The sequence below is a fragment of the Rattus rattus genome, chromosome 2 (assembly GCF_011064425.1).
Source record: "Rattus rattus isolate New Zealand chromosome 2, Rrattus_CSIRO_v1, whole genome shotgun sequence".
NCBI classification, from domain to species: domain Eukaryota; kingdom Metazoa; phylum Chordata; class Mammalia; order Rodentia; family Muridae; genus Rattus; species Rattus rattus.
The window spans coordinates 27,726,423-27,733,737 of NC_046155.1; positions in this window are offsets into that span (position 1 = coordinate 27,726,423).

Below are 7,315 nucleotides of genomic sequence, written 5' to 3' on the forward strand. Positions count from 1 at the left end.
TTTTACAACATGATGGAACTTTAGAGAAAGGCACAATTGGTGCACCAGTAAAGCTTATCACACGAGTGTGAAGAAGTCAAAAATATTCCCCTCCACACAGACATCCTTATAGTTTAAAAATAGACAAAGGAATGATTAGCAACCGAACCCCATCATCGATAGCTGGAGAAGAAGAAAAAGACAGTCTCAGGTAAGCCCAGTGCTCAGAGCAAAGGTTCATTTCCACACAACAGACACCCAGGATGTCTGTGTTGGATTCATTAGTGGTGATTATCTGATCGCTGATTATTCTTCAACACTAATTGCATCAACCTCCTCCATCATTTTCCTAGAAGCAATCTGACATTTTTACCCATTGTAAGTCATGGTTAATTTTTATGTAGGGAATTAGCTCTAGTTTTTTTTTTATTGCTGGAATCACTGAATAGCATCTGCATATCACTCACCGAGAATTGCTACTGTGAAGAGAGTAGATAAATGTCACCATTCATAATAGATCTTCCATCACGTGCAAGTTGCATAGTACAATTGCACAAGATTATTAGAGATTTCTAGAGGACCAGTTCTTCTTCCAAAAGGTTCTTGAGTGACCTCCAGACCACCCTTCCATCTTCACAGTATCAGCAACTTTGCACATATTCCAACTTACTTGATAGAGTTATAAAAGTTACATAAACACTGTCCCCCTGAATTGGGAAGCCACAAAATATAAGGGAGTAGAATCCTCTCTACATTAAATTGAATCAGGAAGAAGATCCCTGTGAGCTTCTGCAGTACATAAAAGAGAATTGAAAACCAGGAAATGAGGTAAGCCAGCTTGGGAATCCAAGGACCATGAAAAGATTCTACAAAACTCCCTCCAAAATAGGACAAGCTTCTTCCACATCAAACAATTTTTATGTGTCCTGTATGGATGAGAGACAGAAACTGTCCCAAGCATGTGGAATTTCAACATGAGAGAACCAGTAATGCAATAAAAGCCATGTCTAAAATGGATTTGCTGCAGGACAAGTCTTTTAGCTATATGCTTGTAAGTTCTCGGAAGATTAAAAGCTAGCATAGCCATTTAAAAATAACATGAAGCTTATTATGTGGTTTGAGTAAGAAATGTCCTCCCCAGTCTCATGCACTGAAACACTTTGACCCATAGGTGGTGCTATTGAGGGAGGTTCTGGAGGAAGTACTCCGCTCAGGGCAGGCCTTGAAGGTTTATAGCTGACCCAGCTTCTCTCTCTCTCTCTCTCTCTCTCTCTCTCTCTCTCTCTCTCTCTCTCTCTCTCTCTCTCTCTCTCTCTCTCCACTGTTTAATATACAGCAGGCAGGAGAAAGTATCTTTTCAAACTTTTGAAAAACTACTCCCATTATCTACTCTTGCATATACACCTTTGAAATCATTTTATTAAGTGGAATTGCTAATAAATTTGGCTGAGATCATTGTTGAAACTACCACTACTTAGCAACTCTGAAACACAAGTGCATATCTAAATGGCAAGCAGAGTATAGAAAGACGGCAGAATATCGATGATTACTACCTCCATTCTAAAAATTCTAAATTTCCTCTCGTGACATCTATTTGTTTGTTTGTTTGTTTATTATTATGCTGTACCAGATACATTTTGCTGTTATAAGTAACCTGCCCATATAATAATTGCATATATTATAATAAAACAAACAACTGACTTCATTCTGCATTTGGCTGAAGTTCAGACATACTGGCCTTATTGCTAAGATGGGTCCGAACCCAGGGAAGGATGACTATTCATCGCAATCAACAGAGGGTGGATTGCGGACAAAGGACAATTATTACATTCATTTTCTTAGATTTATGAGTCACATAATATCTCCTCTAGGTTTGGCCATTATATGATAGTGTTAATATATTTTAAAATCTTAATTGTATCATTAAATATTAAGATTTCCAATTTCCCAAACCTTCGAATATGAAGTAAGATGAAGCCTTACATATATTGTCGACAGTCCATGTACAATTTAAACATAGAGAGCTACTCAATGGTATAAGAACCATTAGTCCCAAATTACAACCGTGAATGGGGGAGAAAAAAAAAGCAGCCGCAAGGCACAAAGCACTGTATAGCTAAGGTTTTAATCCATAAGCCCCTGATTCCTTGCCCTCCACCTATTCCTATACACATAGTTTGCAGAGTAAACTCTGACAGCACACGTGCTAGGCGAAATCAGATGCAGAGGTCCACTGCTAATGTGCCGGTTCACTCCTGTTCATGAGTCCATTATGGTTTGAAGTACATTTTAATCCCAGCATCAATAGCAATGAATTTCCCAGCAGAACACTGTGCATGTTGTTTATCAAGGGCGTTAGGCCTCCGGTAAAGTTTTAGAATTCTATCTGCAGAGACCTAGACACTTGGGAAGCTGTGACCAAAGATCTCCACAAGAACTTAAGCAGAGGTACGCTGCTACGGATTCCGTGATGGTTGTGTTCATGTTTTGCAGCATTCTTAGCTTTTGTATATTAGTTTGAATCTGGACACTTAGCTGAGCTACCATAAAGACTTTTAGAATTGCATTTAAAGGGGGCTGGGATTATTTTTAAAGCACAGAATGGTTACACAATAAGTAAAAAAAAAGCCCATCTGTTTAATGAACATTTTAGAAACAAATACACAAAGACAATTACGACAAGGAGGTTGAGGGGCACCCCATCTATGTACCGACTGCCTTGTTGGCTGGTCTTGTGTCTTTCATCCATCTTTATAGCATTTTAGGTTTACAGAGTGGGTTTAAATATTCAGACAAAATAGCTTTACTCCGAAAATGCATCTAATTCAGTGATATCAAAATGTCGAGGCTGTTTGCATATATCAATTGATTAACAACTTTTTAAGAGTTAAAAAAAAAGTCTCTCTCCATTAAATATAGCCACACTGCAGCTGGAGGACAGTAGGAGCTACAGTCTTCCTTCAGCATGGGTCAGAGGTTCTGGGAGCCCCAGTGGAGAGCAAGTTTCATAGATGCTGGTCTCCTATTAAAATGGTTCCACATATCCTCCTATATACTGCAAATCATCCTGGAAGACTTTTATCACCCACTAGGATGCAGTTGTTACACTCTATTATCCAGTGATAGTAGCGTAATATGTGTGTCTCATTATTTCCAGTCCATGGATAGTTGATCCAAGTAGGCAGAACCCATGGATGGGAAGGGGGAACAGAAGTATTTATTTGTGCGTTACACCCTTTCTTCTGTACAATAATTGAATGCTGTTTATGAGGTACAACGGTTTGCTGTGGTTTATAAGATTCAATGAGGTCAACAGAGGCTAAACAGGAAGAAGTCCCCGGAGAGCACAGGTGAACTTGGCATCGTCGACTACAATGCTTTCATGACGTGCTGTTTCTCTGCGTCCCCGTGAAAACCTGCCTCTCTTAACTACTGCGTGGAGTTGTGAGTCAAGGGGATGTTAAATAGTGGCAGGATTATAAAAGTGGTAATTGTGCTGGGATGAAAAATCAAACCAGCATTGATACTTGACATCACTTGAACTCACCTCGTCTCTTTAGTTCCTAGTTGGAAAGGCTGGAAAACAATGTCTAATGAATCTTTTTTTCTCTCTCTCTCAGTATTGGTCTGCAAGTACTCCTGGGAAGAAATAAAGACTTCAGACTTCCCAGAAGCTTTCGGCTCTAACAAAAGGAAGAAAGAGACTATTCTTTGGTATAGAATCACAAAACATACTTAATAGCCTGCGCTGGCTACACATTTCATAGCAGAGTGGTTCTGAGCCACTGCACAGAGGCGGATGCATCAGTCACAACACACAAGGAAGCCAGCCCCAAACCCAAAGCTTTCACAAGACCACAGCCAAACTTTACAAGACAGCCATTATATTCCACTAGACGGGAGTATGAATTAATTCAATAAAAGTCATACTGTCACATTGTATAGGTATGGTGTAATAGATCGCAAGTGTACTCATATCTGAACATATACTGTCATGTAATTTACCTTGTGAAATACTGGATGAGTTATTTTATTATTCAGTGATGATGAAGAAGAAGAAGAAGATGATGATGATACCTTCTTCATGGCATTTCTATGATGTTTACATTTTTTAAATGTACATATAGACTTTAGTACATTATCAATGTGTCGTTCCATAATCACAGCACATTGGGTATAAAATTCCAGGCTGTGCCATCCAACCAGGGCACTTCATTTCTTTCTCTAACGTGGAGAACATTCTAAACCAAGTATTCCAATGCCAGCCAGTATTTTTCAAAACAAGCAGAGAGCTTGCTTAAACTCAGCAGCCCTGCAAAACATGTTTTAAATGACTAGCAAATTGTCAAGGGAGCCATCCAGGCAACCAGAGGGGATAATGGCAGAGCCCAGAGGCAGCTCCCCAACGAGAAGCTTGAGGGGTCAGCCAAGATCATGTGCTTTAAATGAATGGAGATCAAATGTGTAATGTGATTTTTTAAAATGCTAATAGGAAGATGGGAAGTGGATCAAGGAAAACATGAGATCTGACGAGTCGCATAATGTTCCCAAGTCCTTGCATTGGAAACACAGCCCCATCAAGGTTCTCCAAAAATCAAAATCACACCCTGTGCAGCTCTGTCCAGTGAACTCAGAACACATAACAGAAGCTCTCTTCTGGTCACCCCACGGTAGAGTTTTGCTTACCTCACAAGGCCAGGGGAAGACTGACCCTCTAACTGTCCCAGTGAAGACTGACCATCTAACTGTCCCAGTGAAGACTGACCCTCTAACTGTCCCAGGGAAAGACTGACCCTCTAACTGTCCCAGTGAAGACTGACCCCCTAACTGTCCCAGTGAAAGACTGACCCTCTAACTGTCCCAGTGAAGACTGACCCTCTAACTGTCCCAGTGAAAGACTGACCCTCTAACTGTCCCAGTGAAGACTGACCCCCTAACTGTCCCAGTGAAAGACTGACCCTCTAACTGTCCCAGTGAAGACTGACCCTCTAACTGTCCCAGTGAAAGACTGACCCTCTAACTGTCCCAGTGAAAGACTGACCCTCTAACTGCCCCAGTGAAGACTGACCCTCTAACTGTCCCAGTGAAAGACTGACCCTCTAACTGTCCCAGTGAAAGACGGACCCGCTAACTGTCCCAGTGAAGACTGGCCCTCTAACTGTCCCAGTGAAGACTGACCCTCTAACTGTCCCAGTGAAGACTAACCCTCTAACTGTCCCAGGGAAAGACTGACCCTCTAACTGTCCCAGCGAAAGACGTAGCACAGCACTCTGGGTGGACTGATGGTACAAGATCCTTGCTCTAGGCTGAGATATCAGAGTTGCAAACTGAATTTCCATAAATAACCCCATTTTAATTTTATACTTCCTGTAATTTTCGGATCCCAAATCCAGAAGGAGATGAGACTAGAATCAAAGTCTTTTCATTAAGCTGTTTGTTAAGTGACTATAAAAGTACCCACTGCCTTAAAAAAAAAATTTGTCTTAAGTCCAACCACCAACAGTGGAATAAAGATGGGGCAGTGCCGTGGTTTGGATCTTGATGCCTGTCCAATCCCTAGTCTGTTGAAGGGCCAGTCACCAGCCTGTATCACTGCTGAGAGATGGCAGACCGTCTAAGGTGGAGCCCAATGGAAGAATGTTGGGTCACTGAAGCGTATCCTTGGATCCCGACCCTAGCTCCTCTTGTCCCCTCATTGTTTCCCAAACACCACTGTGAGACGAATATCTCTGCTTCCTCACCTACTCCATACCATGCAGTTCCACCTCCCTGGAGGCCCAAGAACAATAGAACCATCTAATCAGACAGAACGAAATCTCTGAGGCCAAAATAAAACTTTCCTCCTTTTACACTGATTTTCTCAAGTATTTTGTGACAGTAATGGAAATCTGGCTGTCACAAATAACGACATAAAGGGCTGGATTAGGAAATGTGAATTCTAAGAGAATATAACTAAAGTATAAAAGGGCAAAGGTGAAAAATAATGACCTCATTGCAGGAAGCGACCGTACACTTTAACTAATTAACCATTACCATCTATTCCTTCACAAACTGTCATCTCCACTTTACAGAGCACAAGAGAAAGGTCCCCCCGGGAGATTAAGCAAGCTCCCCAGAGTCACACACAAAGCTGACGGAAGAGCCTGCATTCAAGTTCAGACTTGCCTGAGAGGCCTCCAAGTTCCCAGTCTTCACACCAAACCCACAGGCATGTGCTTCTTGTTCGTCCCACAAAATCAAAGACACTTAAATATAATCTACTGCCTTGTTACCTTACTGTTACCTGTACATGGTACTCCCACGTTACGATTTCCATGCCAAGAGGCAAAGATTTAGGAAGAAAGGCATGTGTTTGATGCTCACGATGGGCAGGTGTCCTTTTAGTAGTATCGTATTTAATTTGTAACTCAATGTAGCTGAGTTTTGAGATAAAGAAACTGAAATCCCGAGGTTAAATCGCTTGCTGAATTTTATGTCTCTGAGGTCAGATAACTAGATAAAACTGGAATGCCATACACTACTTCATACTGCTATACACATCCATTCAGAATTTATTCTCCTCTCTCTCTCCTGTGTCTGTGTGTCTCGGTGTCTGTCTGTCTCTGTGTGTGTGTGTCTGTCTGTCTGTCTAAGTGGGGGCACCATGGCAGGCATGTGGAGGTCAGAGGTCAATAGGGATTGAACTCAAGTCACTGGGTTTTGTGGCAAACAACTTTACCCTCTGAGCCATCTTACTGACACTTCAAAGTACCAAGGCCAGTGAGGTGGCTCAGTTCGTAAAGGCACTTGTCACTAAGGCTCAATACCCAGGACCACATGGTGGAACAAGAAAGGTAACTTACACAAATCGTCTTCTGACCTCTACACAAGCAAGGTGACTTAGGCTGCTCTCCTGTACACACAGACTAACATCCTAAACATAACAATATAATGAAAAAAGAGAAAATATTAGAGCTTGGATCTTTCAAATGATGTAAAAATATTGGCTCCAGCCAGTATCAAAATCACCAACCCTGCTAGGACAGTCTCAAGCTACTTAGGAGAACTGAAGGATAGAAACACGTCTGCCCAAACAGAATGGAAGAGAGACCTGCACTAAATTTGTTTCTGAGTATTTTCTGCAGAAGTCAGAAATAAACATTAAGTTGTTGGCGGATAGGATTTTTCCAAATAAATATATTTCAAATCAAAGCGTTGCCCACCAGCCAATAGTTAAAAATATTTATGATTGATAACTATAATTATTTATGCAAATACAGCTGAAGTTCTCATCATACTGAATTTTGCACTTTGTAAGCCTTTCCAATCAGTAGATTCGTTACAACATGTTTTGTAT